Source organism: Cricetulus griseus, chromosome X, assembly GCF_003668045.3.
Source record: "Cricetulus griseus strain 17A/GY chromosome X, alternate assembly CriGri-PICRH-1.0, whole genome shotgun sequence".
In the NCBI taxonomy this organism is placed as follows: domain Eukaryota; kingdom Metazoa; phylum Chordata; class Mammalia; order Rodentia; family Cricetidae; genus Cricetulus; species Cricetulus griseus.
The window spans coordinates 101,666,763-101,688,593 of NC_048604.1; the positions used below are offsets into that span (position 1 = coordinate 101,666,763).

The window sequence follows — 21,831 nt, forward strand, 5'->3', positions numbered from 1 at the left end:
AACAACTCTCAATTTTTAGTTGAATAAAGTATTTTTTTTTATTTTTCGAGACAGGGTTTCTCTGTGTAGCTTTGGAGCCTATCCTGGCACTCGCTCTGGAGACCAGGCTGGCCTCAAACTCACAGAGATCCGCCTGCCTCTGCCTTCCGAGTGCTGGGATTAAAGGCGTGCGCCACCAACTCCCGGCGAATAAAGTATTTTTATTAAAAGGATTTTTAGCTTGTTGTAGTGTTATACATCTTTAATCTAAGCACTCAGAAGCTGATGCAAGTCAATTTCTGTGAGTTCAAGGCCAACCTGGTCTACACAAGGAGTTCCAAGACATCCAAGGCTACATAGTCAGACTCTGTCTTTAATGAAAAGGGGGGGTATTAAAAAGTAAGTTAAAATTAGAATAATTTTAGCATCCAAAACCATCTTTACAATAGTTATTAGTACTACCTAATAATTTTTTTTGGTTGTGAATTTTAAACATGTATTATTATTTGATTTCTGAGTCCAGGTCTTAAACCAAGTAAAAATTTAGAGACCCTTGCTTTCTTAGTGTTCCCCATCCCCTCTAGCTCTTACACTCTTTTCCACCTCCTCTCCCACAGGGTTCCCTGAACTCTAAGGGAAGGGATTTCATGGAGACATCCCATTTAGAGCTGAGTGTCCCAAGTTATCACTCTCTGCACATGGTCTGGTTGTGGCTGTATTTGTTCCCATCTGCTGCAGGAGGAAGCTTTTCTGATGGTGATTGAACAAGGCACTGGTCGATGAGGATGGCAGAATATCATTAGGAGTCATTTACCACTGCATTGTTTCTTTTCTTTTTGTAGACCAGTATTATTTGGTTTTACATTAGGTTCCTAGGTTATCTAGCCTCTGGGAGGAGGTTGAAGATGCCAACCATTTTTTTTCCTAAACACAGGACTTTAACCTCTCACAGAGATGACTGTTGGCACACCTCTAAGCCAGTCCGTGATGTTTGTGCTGTGACTCCTGGAGCTACGGCATCAAGCCTTTGGATGTCTTAAAGCCAGCACTACCGTCTGAGAAAGAACACAGAGCAGAATACCTGGATCTTGCCCTGTTGGTGTCGAACAGAACATGCTCACAGAGTTGATGCTTGTGCACGTGCATGCTCAGTGAGTAGTGATGGGGCTGGGTGCCAGACAAAATAGTTTGTGGATGCCACAGCTTGCCAAGGTCGTGAGATAGAACTGGGGTGTGATAGGCAAATGGAGATAGTATGGACTATTTTTAACATTTTCCACATTTATTTATTGATTGGTGGGGTAGAGGTCAGAAGACAACTGTTAAGTTTATGTGGTTCTCCTTCTTGATGACTCAGAGAATCAAATTCAGGTTGTAAGGCTTAGCAGCAAGCGTATTTACTAGCTGAGCCACCTGGCAAGCCTAACAGTGGTTTTGTTGTTGTTGTTGTTGGTGGTGGTGGTGGTTTATGACTATCTATGCGATCTAGGACTCTGTTAAGGATCATACATTGTAGTGTACTGTCCCTTTAGTTTGGTCATTTTTAGTCTGGGGTGTTTTGTTTCCCACTAGGCGTATATGAATGTTGACATTTGGACAGGAAATTGTTTCTTTTTTAAATATTGGGGGTAGAATCCAGAGGGTCCTATTTACTAGATAAAGTGCTCTACTGTTGAGTTACATCTCCAGGGTTGGCACTGACAATTTTGAAAAAAAAAAAAAGGAAAAGGTTAGCTTTTTTTTTTTTTTTTTTTTTTTTTTTTTGTAACTGAATCCCTCTGTTCATGGTTGCCCGATGTTCTGTTATGGTTAGAATCAGATTATAAATTTGTGGCAAGAGAACTCCATAAGTGCTGTTTTTTATCCTTGCTAGTCTATTACTTCAGAAGACACAGCACTTAACAGTGGCATTGACTTGCCATTTAATTAAGGCAAGGTCCTTCTGTTTTATCTACTATAAACACACTCCCTCATTGCAGTCAATACGGAATCTACAAGCCACATCTTGGTTTTGATTCCTGTTTGCACTGGATACTCCATAGGTGCTTTTACTACAACATGTCAAGATTCAGCCTCTTTAGCTTCTACATCAGTCACCAGTAACTTCTCTCTGCACTAAGCCAAGACATCCTACTGATTCTCAGAAGCAGCTCCTAAATCAGGTACCTCCTCTATTCCAGTAATTCAACAGCCTTCTAACCAAACTGTTTTCTTAGGGCATCCCCCCTCTTGTAGGCATTCTCTGTGCTCTGTAGATTTTCTCCCTTCACTTAAATCTGATGGAGTCAGTCTCTCATTACCCTGGTTAATATTTATTATGTATCTATTGATCTTGATTTCTGTATAGAAGATAAGTACCCAGGATCTGTACAATACCATCAAAAACTCTGTAATTTGACCCTAATCAACCTCCTTATCATCTAGTACTCCCTGCTTTTCCTCTGAACTCAGGCCAGAATGAATTCACCATCCCTCCAATACTTCAAGCTCATTGCTAACATCACACATTCATTCTTGTCACTTCTGTCACTTGAGATTCCTCTCCTCGCTTATCCCAGGCACATTCACTTACTCTTTCTAGACTTCTATTACTTACAATCTTGTCTTTCAAGACTTTCTATTCCCTTCTTTACCACAATGAGTTCCCCTCTGCTCAGGCCTATATGCTCCCCAGTTCTCATGACTTTCTTACTTGGTGTTATGCATGTAGGTAGTTTATGGTGTATGAGAGAATGGCTTGCTGAAATAAATTGACCAAGAATAAATAGGAGGAGAACATACAAATTTATTACAATGAAGAAGGGAGGGAACCTTGGAGATGGGAAACAAAAGTTACGCATCTACTGAACAATACCCAGAAACTTATACGGCACTTTTTCTATAGCAAAGGGAGAGATCAGGGAGTTGAGACAATTCTGGGGACTTAGAAATGCTTATTAGGGGGATTGATGGGATTGGAGACATTCTCTTGAATTGTAATGAGCCCAAGAGACAGACATTATCTTGTAATAGAAGATAGATTCCACTCAGTTGCAGCTTCATTCCCCAATCTTTCTATCTTCTAAGCTAGGTAATAGGAGTGGGAGGCAGGTAGAAGGCAATTATGTTCCTTTGGTAAATTTGCAGTCTGTCCTTAAAGCAGATGAAGGTGAAGGTAGGGAGAGAGATTTCATTTCCTCTAGGTAAGAGTAGCAAGAATATTTTCAATACCTTTAGATTAGATTGCTCAATATGCTAGCAAAACAGAAGTCCCAAATATTTTGGAGGCATTGTTTTCTGAGCCCCCAAATAGTATTTAATTCATATGTGTGTGTGTGTGTGAGAGAGAGAGAGAGAGAGAGAGAGAGAGAGAGAGAGAGAGAGAGAGAGAGAGAAATAATGAAGCTAATAGGAGGCCTCAATAGTTTTCTGAAGAGACAAGGCTGGCATGTTTTTACAGTTGGGAAAGACACCTGCTGCCAAGCATAATGACCTGAGTTCCATCCCTGGGACCTACATACAGGAAGGGGGAACTGACTCCCCAAAAATGTCCTCAGACATCCATATGTGGTGACCTGTACACACACACACACACACACACACACACACACACACACACACACACACACACACACACACACACACGGCTCAGAGTATACCATGCAAGAAGGGACAGAAAGATTGTAAGAGCCAAACATTTGGGAAACAATGTCTTCTGTACATGATAAGGCTACTGAACTCATAATCTCAAGCAATTTCATGTTTCCTGCACAAGACCAGCTAACATTAAAGCCTTGTTGGGGATGGGAACATGAACTAGCAAGAGTTGGTAGCTGTTAGAGGAGAGAGAATCTGTTTGCTTTATGGGTATGGTCCCAGATAGATTGACCACACTTCAGCAGATTGCCTCACACCCATGTGTAAATGGGGCAGCATTAACTGAACTCAGTGGGATATAAAAAGTGGGGGCATGAAATCAAGAGGGAAATGAGGGGATCTAGGAGGAATTGGGGGACTAAATAATATCTAAATACATTGTATGCATATATGATATAAGATAGTACCTGAAACCAATAGCAGTTTCCACATTTGCTATACCCCACTTATATGTGGACCCCAGTAACTGCCAATCCATCCTCCTTTTCGCAGCAGAGTCTCGTATAGCCCAGTGTGGTGGTTTGAATATAATCGGCCCCCATAAACTCATAGGGAGTGGCACTACAAGGTGGTGTGGCTCTGTTGGAGTAGGTATGATTTTGTTGGAGGAAGTGTGTCACTGGGGGGGGGTGGACTTTGAGGTCTCCTATACTGACGCAAGTGCAGTGTAGGAATAGTTCACGTTCTGTTGCCTGTGGATCAAGATGTAGAACTCTCAGTTGCCTCTCCAGCACCATGTCTGCCTGCATGCCACCATGCTTCTCCCCATGATGCTAATGGACTACTTCTCTGAAACTGTGAGCCAGCTTCAATGAAATGTTTTTCCTTTGTAAAAGTTGGCAATGGTCATGATGTCTCTTCACAGCAATAAAAACCCTACCTAAGACACCCAGGATGATCTCAAAATCACTGTGTAACCAAGGATGACTTGAAACTTCTGATCTTCCTGTCTCTGCTTTCTGAGTAATGAGATTGCAAGCCTTTTCCACCATGCTTCCTTTTATGTGATGTTGGGAACCTAATTTTGTGAATGTAAGCAAGAACTTTATCAATTGAGCTACAGTTTCAGCCTTCACAATTGCCCCTCTTGAAGATTTAAATATTATGCTCTTTGTGGACTCCCCAAGGAAGGCTTTACTCCCTCTGAGGAGTGCATGAGGGTGGGAAGGGGGAGGCATGGGTGGAAGAATAGGAGGGAAGGGAAACTGGGGTTGATATATAAAATGAAAAATAATTTTTAAATAAGAAGATTTAAAATAGAGAAGAGAAAGGGGCATGGTCATAGGTGAGCCGCTTATTCAGCCATATCCAGCCTACTGTCTTTATAGGGTATTTGACCCTCATTTACCAACATACATAGTGAGCCCTACTGTAGGACTTCTTTCCCTGCCCAAACATCTCCCCTGCCACTGGTTTTTGACATGATGGGAAAGAAATGCCTCCCACTCCCAGAGCATGATCCTTGACCATCAGTTTCTCAGAATTAATCACTGGGATGTGAATCTTTTCATTGGTAACAATGATGCCATCTTTCCCTCCTCCAGCTTAACCGAGGATTTGCAAGAAAAGATAAAATCACTATGTTTACTATAACCAGCCCCCTGTTTTCTGAACTCTCTGGAACGTGAACCAGTGGGTTAAATAAAACTCTAACCTTCCTAATCAGGGAGACAGGGCTCCAGAGCATATCTCCTCCATGTAATCATCTGGGATCCCAACAACCCCTAGAGGGTGGACTTGGATACACAGACTCCCTCAACTATATACATACATATGTCTATATCTATAATGTATATAGTTGTGTCTATATGTGTGTACCCTAACTGTATATATGAAGCTCCCAAGTATGCATATGCACCTCAACCACACACACACACACACACACACCTATACATGTACATACCTCTATCATATTGGTAGACACATACAACACAGAATCTACCAACTGCTTTACCTGCACATTAGTATTTACTACTTCAGGTTTTGTTTGTACCTGTGAATGTAAATAAAATACACACCCTATATTGCTGTAAAGATGAAAGTGAATGAAATGATGCAAAAAGGAAAGTACATAAAGATTTCGAATACCACATGAAAGGGGGAAAGGTGAAGGTAGAAGAGGTAAAGCATGACTATTTTTATAGACACATGTCTTATTCAGTGCTCTACTGCTGTAAAGAACATGGATGGCAACTCTTATAAAGGAACACATTTAGTTGTCATTGTCATCACGGGAGGTACCATCGGCACACAGCAGACACGGTACTGGAGAAGTTGCTGAGAGTTCTTCATGTGGATCCACAGGCACAGAGAGCGGGGAGGGAGGGAGGGAGGGAGGGAGAGGGGGGGGAGAAGAGAGAGAGGAGAAGAGAGGCAGACAGAGACTGGGGCTGGCTTGGGCTTTTTGCAACCCTAGAACCCACACTCAATGACACACATCTCCAACAAGGCCACACCTACTCCAACAAGAATGCACCTCCTAATCTCTCTAAAATAGTACCACTCTGTGATGATCAATCATTCAAATATATGAGCCTATGGGGGCATTCTTATTCAAACTATGACAATACGTTATGTTTCCTCTTAATTTTAAGATCCACTGTGTTACATGAGTTTTAATGTAGAGAATGGAATCTGAGTCTCATCTCTGCCCCAGGAGGAGATATGAGTTTCTGAATTTCCAACAAGGTTTTAAGAATATTATCTAGCAGGCTTCCTTGTAAAGAACACAAACTGCTATCCTCTTCTTTGAAGATTAATTCAAAGGGGGCTGTCAGTTACCTGGACGGGAAAGCTACCTGTTCCTGAAACCTCAGAAAATAGTGTAAAGTTTCCATAAACATGTAAGTCAGCATGTTTAGATCTCCCTGTGAGTGTTTTCCTTCACAATGGTCACTGTCCAGTCTTCAAAGTGGCTCATGCTGTTCCATAATAAAATCTACCTGTCTTCTACTTTATGCCCTGTCTTATGTGAATTCAACAGAGATTTCGAGAGTGCTGGAGAGCCAAGGGGAGAGTGGAGCATAATCCTTGTAACAATATTAAGTCATAAGGGAGTTAAGAGATGTGCCTGACTGAAAACCGGGTAATTATTCTTTGTAATGTTCTTAGAAGTTTATAGTTGGGGGAAAAGTAAGGCTAGAATCAAAGGTTGAATGTACCTTGACCCTGAAGCATGGTTCATTGCTATTTTAACATTCTCTCTCTGTCTCTGTCTCTGTCTCTGTCTCTGTCTCTGTCTCTCTCTCTCTCTCTCTCTCTCTCTCTCTCTCTCTCTCTCTCTCTCTGTGTGTGTGTGTGTGTGTGTGTGTGTTTGTAAATTGGAGAACCACTGTGGATGTTGTTCCATCTCCCCAGTCCCCTACTTCAACATTCTTATGTAGATGCAAAAATATCCTTCACCACAGTAGAAGAGAGTTTATACTTTAGCCAAATATTACCAATCATGGCCCAGAAACAGGGATTCAGGTTGCCCGGGAAGACATGTTGCACTGTAGAAGTGGTTACAATGAATTTTATTATTTATGGAAAAAAGAAAATCACAAGTCAAGGTATTTACCAAATGTATTTCTGTGGATCTCAGGTAGGCGGGCTAGAGAAAAGGGGGAAACCTGCTGAGGGTGTCAGAACCTATCAGCAGACATTCTTAGCTTTTGGATGTGTGGAAACTAATGGTCTACTAAGAATACATTTTAAAGGTTTAAATCAGTAGTTCTCACTCACCCTTCCTAATGGTGCAACCCTTTAATATAGTTCTTCATGTTGCAGTGACCCCAACCATAAAATTATTTTCATTGCTACTTCATAGCTGTAATTTTGCTGTTGGCCTGGATTATAATGTAAGTATCTGATATGCAACTCCTGTGAAATGGTCATTTGACACCTCCCCCCAAAGTAATCGTGACCCACAAACTGAGAACTGCTGGTTTAGATAGTCCTAAGGATGTTAGGTCAGACACCTTCAACAAGACTAAAAATAGCCCGAGATAACTTGGTTCTGATCTGCAGCATTTTACCTCTCTGTAATCTTGAACTCAGTCATTTGGTGCTGTATAATCTTTAGCACAGGTGCAGTTTTTCATTTTCTCCTGGGAGTTTCAGTTCATACTTATTTGGAATATCTCCCTAAAAATGGATGTTATCTTATTTTTAATTTGTTTATATATTTCTTTGTCTTCTCTTTTTATCCTACAGGTGTATTGCATACATATTATGCCTTCCAGTTCAGTGCTTTTATGGGATTCCTGAGTGTGTGAGCAAGCAGGTCTCGGATTCTAGTGCCTTCTCTAGCTCCTTTTTCCTTATGTTGGTTTGCCTTGTCCAACTTTGCTGTGATAGCTTTTGTTTTATTTTCATAGAAACCTATTTGTTTTCTAATGACAGACAGAAAGGGGTAGGTCCATATGTGAGAAGGGGAGCTGGGAAAAGTAGAGGGAAGGGAAACCATAATCAAGATATATGAGGAAAAAAATTTTATTTTCAGTAAAAGAAAAAATGGAAGCTGTTTCTATATATGCTATCTTCACAGTGAATTTTGTCACTCTGTGTTGAGATTCTTGACTATTGGCTGATAAAAGGCTTTGACCAGGCTTGGACATGAGTGGCCCAATTCCTTTTCCATATCCTCTTAGTTTTTCCTTTCTATCCTCTCTGTTGTTACAGGAGATTTCTTCCTATAACATTAACAAGCCAGGTGACATAACAAGCCAGAGTGGAATACTTTTCCAAATTCTAAAGAATGAAAATGTATCATTGCTATTTGGGATAAAAAGAATACTCTCGGCAGTACAGGTCTATGTCCTGTAATCCTAGCATTTGGGAGATGGAGAAATGAAGATCACCATCATCCTTGTGTACATAGCAAGTTCAGGGCCTAACTGGATTCTTATTTAGGGTTTCTATTGCTGAGATGAATACCATGACCAAAATCAACTTGAGGAGGAAGGGGTTTATTTCAGTTTGTAGCTTGTAGCCCATCATCCAGGGAAGTCAGGGGAGGAATTCAAGGCAGGAACCTGGAGACAGCAACCAATGCAGAGGCTTGCATGCTCAGTCTTCTTTCTTATATATCCCAGGACCACTAACATAGGGCCTGGGCCACCCAAAGTGGCCCGGGCCCTCCCACATCAATCATCAATCAGAAAAATGTTCCACAGGCTTGCCTACAGGTCCATTTGGTGGTGGCATTTCGTCAACTGAGGTTTCCCTTTCCAAAATGACCATAGCTTATGTCAAGTTGGCATAAAACTAGCCAGTGTACTGGGCTAATGAGACCTTGTCTCCCAAAATAACTAATTCTACAAATAAAAGAAGTACCTTTTTTCCATTTTTATTTGAATTAAAAACAAGATTTTTTCACATGTCAATCCCAGTTCCCTCTCCCTCCCTCTTCCCCTACTACCCCCCAACTAAAACCCTACCTATACCATACCTTTTCTGCTCCCCAGGGAAGGTAAGGCCTAACAATAGGGGGTCTTCAGGGTCTGTCATATCATGTGGGATAGGGCCAATGCCCATCCCTGTGTGTCTTGGCTCAGGGAGTATCCTTCTCTGTGGAATGGGCTCCCAAAGTCCACACCTATGCTAGAAATAAGTACTGATCTACTACAGGAGTCCCCATGAATTTCCGAGGTTTCCTCACTGGCACCCATGTTCCTGGAGTCTGGATCAGTCCCAGGCTGGTTTCCCAGCTATCAGTCTGGGGACCAAGAGCTCCCCGATGTTCATTCAGGTCAGCTGTTTCTGTGGGTTTCACCAGCCTGGTCTGGACCCCTTTGCTCATCACTCGTCCTTCTCTGCAAGTGGATTCCAATTCAGTTTAGTTTATTAGCTGTGGCTATCTGCTTCTACTTCCACCAGCTGCTGGATGAAGGCTATAAGGATGGCATATAAGTCAGTCATCATTCTCATTATCAGGGGAGGGCATTTAAGGTAGCCTGTCCTCTGTTGCTTAGATTGTTAGTTGGTGTTATCTTTGTAGCTCTCCAGACATTTCCCTTGTGTCGGGTTTCTCTTTAAACCTAAAATGTCTCCCTCTAATAGAAGTATCTTTTGATGTTCAACACGATAATTGTCATCCACACAGTTCATGCTGGAGAGCTGTTCAATCAAGCTATGAAACATGCAAAAATAATCTCTTAGGTTTAAGAATGCAATTTGAGTTTGGTCTGAGTTCTTATCTATCTTAGGTAACAGGATGAACATTCCTGTTATAGGATGGTGCTTGGGGAGTTAAATGAGCAAGATCTAGAGCCATTTTATCTTTATTGCAGTCACATGATTATACCTACCTTCAAGGGCAGCTGAGAAATGCAGTGTGAATAAATGCCTGTAAGGAAGAGGATCAGGGTTTATTCAACAGCTATACCAAGAAAGTTGATCTTATGATCTCCAGTTCTGGAGGCCTTTCCAGTGACAACTAATGATTCTAATTACGAACCCAAGACAGAAAACTGTTATTGCAAAACCCTTAGCAAGTTAATTCATGGGGCTTACTAAAGCAGGAAAACCAAGAGTTGGAAACCAAAGGACATTTTAAGTTCATCATGAGTTGGGTAACAATTAAACTAAATGCAGAGATGCCAGGTTCTTGAGTCTTGCTGCTAAATCAGATTTTACTGTTATTGTCACACAGAGTGCTGTCAAGTTACATCATCAGAAATATTGACATGGACTCTGGGCTCTGGATAAATGCATTATGCTTAAATAATAGTTTCTGCTCAATGCTGAAACATGAGTGCATGTGTGTGCATAGGAAGCCTCTTAAGTGGAGGTAATTTAATGTGATTGTAATTCCATGACTAAGCTGAGTAAGGGTGTGAAATCACAAGACTCAGGAAAGACTGGGTTGTGTAGGAGTGGAATTGTGTGATTAACCTGAGGAAGTAGCTACCTAAACCCAAGAACGATCTGTCAAACACGTTTGGGGTAGATGCAGAAGCAAAGGTCTTCTTTCTTTTTTCTTTTCATTTTTCTTTTTAGAAGGGTCTGGAAAAGCAGAGCAAATATATAAGGCTAATGGAGTGAGGAAAATGGAAGAACTGTTTTCTCTTTGCATCATGAGTAGCAGATCCCTTGGATTTCTAAAGCTGCAGGAAACTTCATGGTCTGTACAGAAATACAGAGACAGGGCTCTGACGGTCATCTTGCTTCTTCTTGTAGTGTCATCTCCTGATGCCTTCTTGTTGAAAGATACCTTGGGCCTGAGATGAGTTAAGAAGTCCACCTTTCCTGAAAGATAAAGCACCAAATGGCAACATCTGCTATCACAAAGTAGACAGCACAGCCAGGTCCCTTATAAGGTTATACCTTTTCAGAAAATGATTGTTTGTCAAAGGCATCAATCTGATACATTTTGTTCCTTTTTCCTTGGATATGCTAAATGAGTAAAGTATATCAAACCCCATTAAGAAGTAGCACCTTTTGTGTTGCCCATATACTTACTGGAGCATGGTCAAACTCCCAGTGGCCAGCCCCTTAAAGAAAGCATTTTCCTTATTTTTTGAGGGGAGGCGAAGGTCACAAGGGTGGGAGAGAGGACCTTGGAGAAGTGGGAAATGGGTGTGATCAGGGTGCATTATGTGAAATTCCCAAATAACCCATGAAAATATTATGTTGGAAGGAAAAAAATGTAGCACCTTTGCCCCCAAATCCTCCATCTCAAAATGTAAAGGGAGATTGTTTGCAAAAGATCCATTTCAAGGCTGGGGATGTAGTTCAGTTGGTAGAGTGCTTTCCTAGATGGCATGAAACCCTGGGTTGGATCACTAGCATCACATAAAATTGGATATGGTGCACATTCCCAAAATTCTAGCACTTGAGAGGTAGGAGCAAGGGGTCAGACATTCAAGTTAGAAGCAAACCTGGGCCACATGAGACCCTGTCTCATACATACAATAAAAAGGTTATATTCTGGAACATAAATTTTAAACTTGCCATTAAAAAAATAAAATGAGTCCATCTGGATTAAGCAGTTTTTACTACTCCTGGGAACTATTTTCTAAAGAATTAATCAATGAATGAAAAATATTTAGAGGAAATGATGGCCCAGACTGTATGGAAGGAGTTTCCGCATTAACTAAATTCTACTGGTGGAAAATGTGAAGACTGTGTGGGCACAGATCCCTGTTTTGTTTGTTGACTTGTTTGTTGTTTTTGTTTTGTTTTGTTTTCTTGAGACAGGGTCTCACTGTGTAGCTCTGGCTGGCCTAGAATTCATTATGTAAACCACACTGCTTTGAACTCGGATACGTGCCTGCCTCTGCCTCTCAAGTGCTGGGATTTAAAGGTGTGTGCCACCATACTGGGCTTTGATTTCCTCCTTCCCTCCCTCCCTCCCTCCCTCCCTCCCTCCCCTCCCTCCCTCCCTCCTTCCCTCCTCCCTCCCTCCCTTCTCCTGTCCCTCCTCTCTCCCTTCTTCCTTCTGCTCTTTCATTCTTTCTTTATTTCTTTGACATGGCCTTACTAAATAGCCTACACTGTCTGGAACTTATTAGGTAATATATGTTGGACTCAGTTTCTACCTTCCAAGTGCTGGGATTAGAGGCATGTGCCACCATGCCTAGTTCCAAGTCTTTTGAGGTGCCAGGAATGCCCAGGACCACCATCCCAAGTGTGGCATCAACTACAGTGAGTTGGGCCCTCCCACATCAATGATCAATTAGGGAAAAGCACCACAGGCTTGTTCATAGGCCTATCTGGTGTAGGCATTTTCTCAGTTGAGTCCCCCCTTCCAAAATGGCTACCTTGTTTCAAGTTGACCAAAATCCTAGACAGCACAATGACCCTCTTTCATTTATCTTTCACTTCTTTAATTATTATCAAGAACATTCCTGGTATCTCTTGTATCTATGCTGGAGAGGGAGAGGCAGAAGGAAGAAGAATGGTTGAGAAGGGGAAAAAGAAGGATAGAGAACGTGAGTGGGAATCTTGTGTCTCAGATTAATATTAAGTGAAATAATTATTCTGTGATTTAAGGCTGAGACCCATCAATCAAGCAGTATCTGCATTGACCAGCTACAGGATATAGAAGTCACCTGTATTAGTCAGAGGAGGATAGGTTATGCCGGCATAATGATGCCAACTGTTTGCGGCTTCTGTATCAGCAGTTTACTTATTTTGTTTTAAGTATTATACCAGGAGTTGGTGGTGCACACCTTTAATCCCAGCAGTCGGGAGGCAGAGGCAGGCGGATCTCGTCAAGTTTTAGGCCAGCCTATTCTACAGAGCAAGTGCCAGGATAGGCTCCAAAGCTACTCGGAGAAGCCCTGTCTTGAAAAACAAAAACAAAACAAACAAAAAAAGTATTATACCCTTTTTAAATACAATGAAACATTAGCATAGAAATACAAAAAGTTAAAGACTGATGTCATACATACATACATGTATATGTACATGTATACATATGTATACGAATACATATACATATATGTCATATAGATCAACTAAGGCTAGAATTTACTACTTTGGCTAATTTACCATCAACATACAACCATTTTACCAATTTTGTGCAAGGCACTCTCCTAACAATCTATCACTCAGAAAGGAAATGTATGTACTCTTCAGAACACAGCATTTAGTAAACATGCTTTTATCTTTGTTTCTGTCCTACTTAAACAATTGTAGAAATGATGTTTTCATTTAACAGGATAAAATGAAAACCCTTGATTTCAAGGGTTTTAAATTCATTTCCTTGCCAGCTGTGAACAATTAAATACCTGATTTCTATATTCAATGTTTCTGTAAGAGACATTTGCTGGGCCTCTGTTGATGACATATTTGAAATAAATTATTACTCTTGCCGGGTGTTGGTGGCGCACGCCTTTAATCCCAGCACTTGAGAGGCAAAGGCAGGGGGATCTCTGTGAGTTTGAGACCAGCCTGGTCTACAAGAGCTAGTTCCAGGACAGCCTCCAAAGCCACAGAGAAACCCTGTCTCGAAAAACCAAAAAAAATTACTCTTATTTAAGAAATAGTTTCATAACAAAGTTCATACACATGTATGTATGCTAGAATAAAAGAATGCATTGTAAGTTATAAAGGCATAGTTACTTAATAACTTAAAGAATGAATATAATTTTATTTTTTTCTTTTCATTTTTTTTATTTGAATTAGAAACAGGATTGTTTTACATGACAATCCCAGTTCCCTTCTCCCTCCCGTCCTCCCCTACCATCCACCCCCAACTAAAACCTTATCTATCACATATCCCTTCTGCTCCCCCTGGATGGTGAGGCCTTCCACAGGGTGTCATCAGAATCTATTGTATCCTTTGGGATAGGGCCTAGGCCCACCCCCATGTGCTTGGCTCAGGGAGTATTCCTCTATATGGAATGGGCTCCCAAAGTCCACACCTATGCTAGGGATAAGTACTAAACTATCACAGGAGGTCCCATAGACGTCCGAGGTTTCCTCACTGAAACCCATGTTCCTGGGGTCTGGATCAGTCCCATGCTGGTATTACAGCTATCAGTCTGGGGAGCAAGAGTTCCCCAATGTTCAGGTCAGATGTTTCTGTGGATTTCACCAGCCTAGTCTGAACCCCTTTGCTCTTCACTCGTCCTTCTCTGCATTTGGGTTCCAGTTCATTTGGGTGATTAGTTGTGCGTGTCTGCTTCTACTACCACCAGCTGCTGGATGAGGGTTATTGGGTGGCATATAAGTCAGTCATCATTCCACTCTTAGGCATATACCCAAAAGAAGCACATTCATACAACAAGGACATCTGTTCAACGATGCTCATAGCAGCACTATTTGTAATAGCCAGAAACTGGAAGCAGCTTAGATGCCCCTCAACCTAAGAATGGATAGAGAAAATGTGGTACATTTACCCAATGGAGTACTACTCAGCGGAAAAAAAAATGGAATTTTGAAATTTGCAGGAAAGTGGATGGAACTAGAAGAGACCATTCTGAAGGAGGTAACCCAATCACAAAAAGACAAACATTGTATTTACTCACTCATATGCAGATTTTAGACGTAGAGTAAAGGATTACCAGCCTACAATCCACACTGCCAGGGAAGCTAGTAAACAAGGAGGACCCTAAGAGAGACATACATGGTCCCCTGGCGAAGGGGAAAGGGTCAAGATCCCCTGAGCAAATTGGGAGCACGGGAAATGGGGAGAGGGAGCTAGGTGAATGAGAATGGGAGAAGAGGAGGTGTGAGGAGGACATGAGGGAGCAGAAAATTTGAGTCAGGGGAGGAATAGATGATAACAAGAATGGAGATACCATAATAGAGGGAGACATTTTAGGTTTACAGAGAAATCAGGCACTAGGGAAATGTCTGAATAGAATTTTATTAAAGGTGAAAATTTGTACTGTGTTTTGTTTTTGTTTTTATTTATTTATTTATTTGGGGTGTTTTTTGAGACAGGGTTTCTCTGTGGCTTTGGAGGCTGTCCTGGAACTAGCTCTTGTAGACCAGGCTGTTCTCCAACTCACAGAGATCCACCTGCTTCTGCCTCCCGAGTGCTGGGATTAAAGGCGTGTGCACCACCACTGCCGGGCATATTTTGGTTTTTAATATGAAATGTCCCCATAGGCCTTGTGTTGAGCGACTGATTGGCCTTCAAAGTCTGGAACAATTTTTAGAGGTGTTATAAATTTTGGGAGGTGTATGTGAGATGAATTTATACTATTCGTGTATTAGCTATCTTTATGTGACTGTGATCAAATATGTGGCAAAAACCAATTGGGTGATGAAGTGTTTATTTTTGAATATGGTTTTAGAAAGGTTTACTTCAAACAGGTTCACTCCTTATACTATGTATATACAGAGGGCAGCAGACTAATAAGGCAGTTACCATCTTGGATATTTCCAGTAGCCATGGCTGAAGGGAAAAGAGTTTGGGTAACCTTGGAGCAGCAATTAACAGCTTAGCCTGAAAGAAAATGGCACCAGAATGTTCTTTACCATTTCATTGGTCAGGACTGTGGAATATGGGTCACTCAAACACCAGGTCTAACATGATCCCTGGAATTGGAAGAGTATTTGCTGAACAGTCCTATGAATTCTATAGTCATTTATGTAATCTCTTCATCTAAATAATGCAGCTGGCAACCCTGAAGAAACTGTTAAATTAGGCAATGTATACAAAACACTTACTGGGATCCCCAACAATAATGGATAGCTCTCCATCAGTGACTGGTGCTAATATTCAGGTGTATACTACAGGAATAGTGACATGAAAATTACAAAGTCATACAGGTTGCTAGGCCATTTTTTGTTTACAATGATGTGTAGGGTGGGCTAAATAGAATAAAGAGTATCAAGTGGTACTTTTCCTTTGGCATTTACATTTACAGTTTGATAAGTAATTCCGAATCTTCTGTTTCTAGATCTTCTGTCACATTTACCTACAGGAAGACACTGAGACTTGAACACAAAAGGTGCAGGGGATATAAGCTAGACTAGATGAGAAATACATTAACATAGTAGCCTTAAATGCAACCAGTGCAGTTAATAGTAGTAAACGCATTGTCTCTTTGACAGCACTATAAAACACCATCCCCCAGCTCATGAGCATGTCATGAGAATTCCAATAACTTGTATAATACTTGAATCCAAGGTAAGAACTTTTTTGAGATGGAATCTCATGTATCCCAGGTGGCTTTGACCTCTCTGTGTAGCTAAGAATGAGCCTGAATTTCTGATACTCCTGACACACTGATATTTCTGATACACTGAATTCATCCCTCCAGAGTGCTGAGATTGCTGGTAGGCATGACCAGACCTTGATTAGGAAGTGCTGGGGACTGAACTTAGGGCTGCATACATACTAAGCAAGCACAATACCAACTGAGCTGCATTCCCAATCTATTTGTAAGGGTTTTGTTTCATTTAAAAGGGTTTTATTATAATTTTTGAGATTGTAATATAATTACATCATTTCCCCCTTCCCTTTACTCCCTCCAGTACCTTTCATTTAATACTTCCCTGCCCCTTTTAAAATTCATGGCTGCTTTTTTTATTGTTGTTATACAAACACACACACTTTACGGACCGACCATATGGTACTGGATAACCTAATGGATGTGCTCTTTCCTGGGGAAGAGTGTTTCTTCTGCTCTCAGGATTCCTCACTTGCCTGTAGTAGGCGAAGGCCTCATGACTTTTCCCCATTCCATGTTAGCATGCTTATTGGTATCATCCTTGTTTGTTTGTGTTTTTGAGACAGGGTGCCACATTGTAAGCTAGGATGGCTTTGAACTCACAGAAATCCTCCTGCTTCAGGTTTCACAAATAAAAGGCATACAGTCAGCTAGAAAGAAGTGTTTTAATGCATTGAAGGTCATGGGGTCCCCTTGTTGGCTGCCTAGAGCTCATTTGCAGACCCCAAAGTTACAAGGACCTGACTGCCTTTGGTGATTATCAAAGCAAACCGCTGTGAGTAATGCAGTTCCTGCTTCAGGTATAGAGACAAAACAGTGGAGAGAGCAATCAAACGCGGACTTCCCTGTCAGAAGGAGCCCACTATTGTAGATTTCACATTCACAGAAGCAGAAACATGGGGGGCACATATAGGGTGCCATTGCCTATAAATTGCAGTCCGGCTCACTCTTGAGCTGAACAGTGAAGGAAAGCACACCCACAGCATTTGCTAAATAAGGTTACTGGGAAATTGTCATGCGAATTCATCCATCTTTTCTCTCTGACTGCCTTGTGAGGCTCCTTTCTAATCCAGCAAACAGATTCGTCTCACATCATGCAAGCAGTGCCATGAAGCTCATAAAGCAGAATGGGACAGACATCTCAGTCACTGTGACAACTTTTAAAAGGAGTGGATATATTGCTCTATAATTTATCTCCCCATTTCTAAGACTCTAAAAAATAACATGAGCACAAGAAAAAAATTACATCTAAAATGGGGTGGGAAATTGGAATGGAAGAGGAAATTAAACTGTTATGGAAGAGAAGATCAGGTTGGCCCTCCCCATGCCCTTCAACAACAGGACACAGACATGCATGGCTCCAGCACACCCAGCAGACTGAATGTCATTCTACATTGAGCATTTTTCAAAGGCAATTTCTGTATTCTGGAGACTCCCCACCAACCCATAACTACAAATCCATATTTAATTATAGCACAAGCTAGTTCTAATCCATGTGTCTATTAGCTACCAGGGTTTACAGATACTTGGAAATATGACAAAGACAAAAAGATTTTCCTTCCTCCAACCTCAAAATAAGCTTTGACTCCTGGTGATAAATGTGTTTCAAAAATATTCAGCTCTCAGAGAAACCTAATCTGTGGTTTCTGTTTGTGTGTTTATTTGAAGGAAGTAGGCTTGGTGGGCAAAAGCAGACCAGTATTAACGTTAGAATTTTCCACATGAAATATCAGATTTCAAGAATGTTCCAGACTAGAAATATAGCTCTGTTGACTTGGCAGAATGCTTTGGTAGCATTCACAAAAACCTGGCTTTGATTGCCCAGAACCACAGAAGTATGGTGGTACACACCTGTAATGGCAACAAGATGGAAGTAAGATGAACAGAAGTTCAAGATCATCCTGTGCTATATAGTGAGTTTGAACCCAGCCCAGATTAGAAAACCTGTTTCAGGAAATCCCAAATACAATATAGAGATGGATCAGTGCTCTCTTGACCAGTGTTGTTTTATCAATGCTCTCTTCAGCAGTATAGTTAGTTTTTCCTCCTTTTTAATGCCTCAGAACAATCACAGATACCTTTGAATCCTTACATCCATGAAGATAAAAAAAAAGCCAGGCAACTGCACAGAGAGATGATGTCACTCACTTAGCACAGAATATATGAATGATGCTGCCCCTGAGTGCTCACATGATCCCCTATAGTCTCTTCTGCATGCCTGCTCTGAAGCTCCTTCCTGAAAACACATGGCTGTCCATTCTTCCCAGAAATAATAACCTTTTTACATGTGTTTTTATGGAATTAAAAGTGTAATTTCTGGGTTAATTCTACAAGAAAATAATGAAATAATATGGAAGTGTTGGGATTAATGAAAGATCACAGGATCTAGAAATTAAAAACCTACATCTTGCACAAGCTAAGGACAATGACTCTTATTTATAAGTTTATATGAAATCTCCTATAAATACATGCACTAGAGGGAGAAGGGAACTGGGATTATCATGTAATTCAATTGTGTTTGTAACTCAAATAAAAAAAGAAAAAATAAATACATACACTGTATACATGTATATATATGATATACAGCAACTTATAATTATAAAATATAAAATTGGGTTCATATACTAGAAAAATAAATCATAAAAGATAGAAATTCTAAATACGTAAGTCACAATATTTTTGATTTATGATCAACAAACATAAAATTTACTGTGAACAAAATATAAGCAGGATCACTACATATTGCTATTCTTATATTGTAGAGGCACAATTTCTTTGAACACAAAAATAGTAAACCCAAGGTTCTTTATTCTGGGTACCCTAAACAACATAATCTATTCGATAATGATTTAAGTCATCCACCAAATTTAAGGATGCTATTGTAAAATGTTTATATACCATTGGCCAATAACATACATTAGAATGGAGACTGTATGAGCTGTGTGTGGAGACACACACCTGTAGTCTCACCACTCAGAAGGTAGAAGCAGGAAGATCTTTAATGAGTTTAAGACCAGACAGTTTTGCTTAGCAAGACCTTGTCCCAATGCGGGGGAATACTATTAACTTGGGAATCCATATAGGAACATTTATACCCCAATTTTCATCAGATTTTAACATTCATTACACAGTGGATGATGACATGTGCATACAGGTTTTTAGGGGTGTTTTTTGTTGTTTTGGGTTTCAGTTTCTTGAGGCTGTTTCATGTAACCCAGGCTGGACTCAAATTCTTGAGCTTCCTGCCTCTATCTCCCAGGTGCTAGAATTACAAGTCTGTGCCACCAGACCCAGATGCATACTGTTTGGTTTGTTTGTTCTGTTTTTCTGATGTTGTACATCAAGCCTAGGGATTTGTAATAGTGCCTTACCACTAAGCAACACCTCCAGCTCTGCATCCAACTTTATTAATATCCAAAATATTGGTAAGCAATGGAAATCATAGTTTTACTTTTCCAAATTAGTGCCTTCAGATGCCTCAAAATTGTATTTATTGTAATCAGATCTTCAGGAACATGATTTCTAGTAGGCCTTGGACCACTTTGCTTGCAGTGGTTTAATTAAGAAGAATACATACCATTCAACTAAATTTTATGTAATACAGGGTGGTTTTCATTGTAAATACATTATCTTTTTTATTCATTCATTTAAGCTCTTTCTCTGAAAAGGATCCAAAGTACTGTGGACTCCATGGGACAGAAAAAGATCACATGCTTGCTCCAAGTTAACTGACATTTTGAATAGGCACTAAGAATGTAAACCCAACATGATATAAAAACTGTCTATTGATCTAACTTGATATGAGTGCTAAGTTCAAAAAATGTTAATGAGTATAGGGCTTGAAAACCTAGAAGGGAATAAGATTATATGGCTCTTAAATTATATACCCCTTTCTGGTATAAAAAAAATCCATGATCCAGAATACCTGCTAAAATTATGAAGAGTAATCAGTTAGTATGATTGAACGAGCCCTACATCTCACTTGGTAAATTGCACCCTAGTCATGTCTATTTTACTTGTTTATGAGTGTTTTCTGGATGTTATCCTCCAGGCATGACAGGGCTGTTACCATCTTAATCAAAGTAACTGTGATTACTTTGAAGAGACCATCACAAGAACCGGCCTGTTGACTTTCCCTCATAGGAGGAGGTGGGGAGGGTCATTAAACTCTCAACTGAAATTCCAACCACTCTCTTCTGCACCCCCCAGTTGTATATAATTTTACCTTAGCTGCTTACAGTTTAAGGAGGTTCTATAGTATACACTGTGGAAAGTTCAGCAGAGCGGGGGGTGGCATCTATTTTGGGTAGGCTGTCACTCATGCTGTGGTGAATTTTTAGTGATGCTATTGTTTGAGAGTCCTACATTCTTGTGAGTAAACCCTCACATGTGCCCCTAAAGCAGGCTTCATAAACTCATTAGTTCACCAAGGTGGACCTGAGTGGAATTGTTATTTTGCTCCTCTGTTGGTGTCTTGTCTGGGTGTGAATAGACTTTAGTTCATGTCTTCCCAGGAAAATCTCATGCAACAATGAGCACTGCCTGTACCATCTTTATCTGAAATTATATATTCCTTAATTAAGATCACAAGAAGGAACCCAATCTGTTGAATTATAAGAAAATGGCCCCAAGGTGGACCAGACCCTAATATTATCAATTTTATTGTAATACATTATACTATAAAAGGTTTATTGTATCATTCTCTTGTCAGAGATCATTTGTCCAATACATTCTTTATATGTTGAGGCATTTTAAACCCAATTTTATCCTGTTTAAGGGTGCAAGAAATATTTCATTCCCTTTTATGAAAGTATAACATTCATGGTATAACATACCATTTGTATGTATACTTAGAAGTTATTTTGAACTTTTATAAAGTGACCATATTTGTGTAAAAGAAACTCAGTTGGGGAAAACGAAGTGTGTAGACCCTAGAGACTCTCTTTGTATGTACACCTTAGACTCGCTCTTTAGGTACACCCTAGAGATTCATTGACCTCTTCCTGTCATTATGCTGTCACTCTTCCCCATGAAGGGTAGCCATAAATCTTACTCCCAGCAGCACAGATAAGTTTTGCTCAGATTTTCATACTTTATAGACCTGAAATCATAAAGTATTATTGCATTTGGATCTGGCTTCTTTCATTCAATACTGTATTTGCCAGGTTCCTATTACTGGAAAATTTTAAACTCAAAAGTTCAGACTGTGTTTATCCTTTTTTGAGGCTTAGTATATGGTATGAGAAGGAGAACAAAAATATTTCTTTTAGAAAACTTGACTCTCAGGGGACCTAAGAATCCGGCCCTCATAGTTTAGATAAGATTATTTTTTCCCTTGTTCTGTGTTTTCTTTTTCTTAGAAATTGAGCTCTGGTTATAATTCTGTTTCCTGTAAAGATTTTGAGTTGAATACAGTAAGGCTGTGAATTTGGGTATGTTGGAAGTCTTGCAGAGAAATTGTATCTGAACTCCTAAAAGCAATTATACTTGAAAGTTACTCTTTACTATCATTTAAAACCAGCCAGAGTATCACCTATGCATTAAATGTAAACCAAAATGTGTTGAATAGATTACTCATTTAATATTACTTTTCATTGTTGCC

General features: G+C 40.2%; 1 protein-coding gene across 24 annotated transcripts in view; it reads right to left on the reverse strand.

Moving 5' to 3' along the window:
* Window positions 1–21,831, reverse strand: part of LOC103163754 — a 64,643-nt gene that overhangs the window by 36,504 nt on the left and 6,308 nt on the right. For 8 of the 24 annotated variants that reach the window (XR_004771416.1, XR_004771413.1, XR_004771415.1 and 5 more), the window contains exon 2: window positions 9,906–10,845. The gene's annotated coding sequence lies outside the window, so the exon portion shown is untranslated. The other 16 variants (XR_004771426.1, XR_004771424.1, XR_004771427.1 and 13 more) reach the window with 13 other exon arrangements.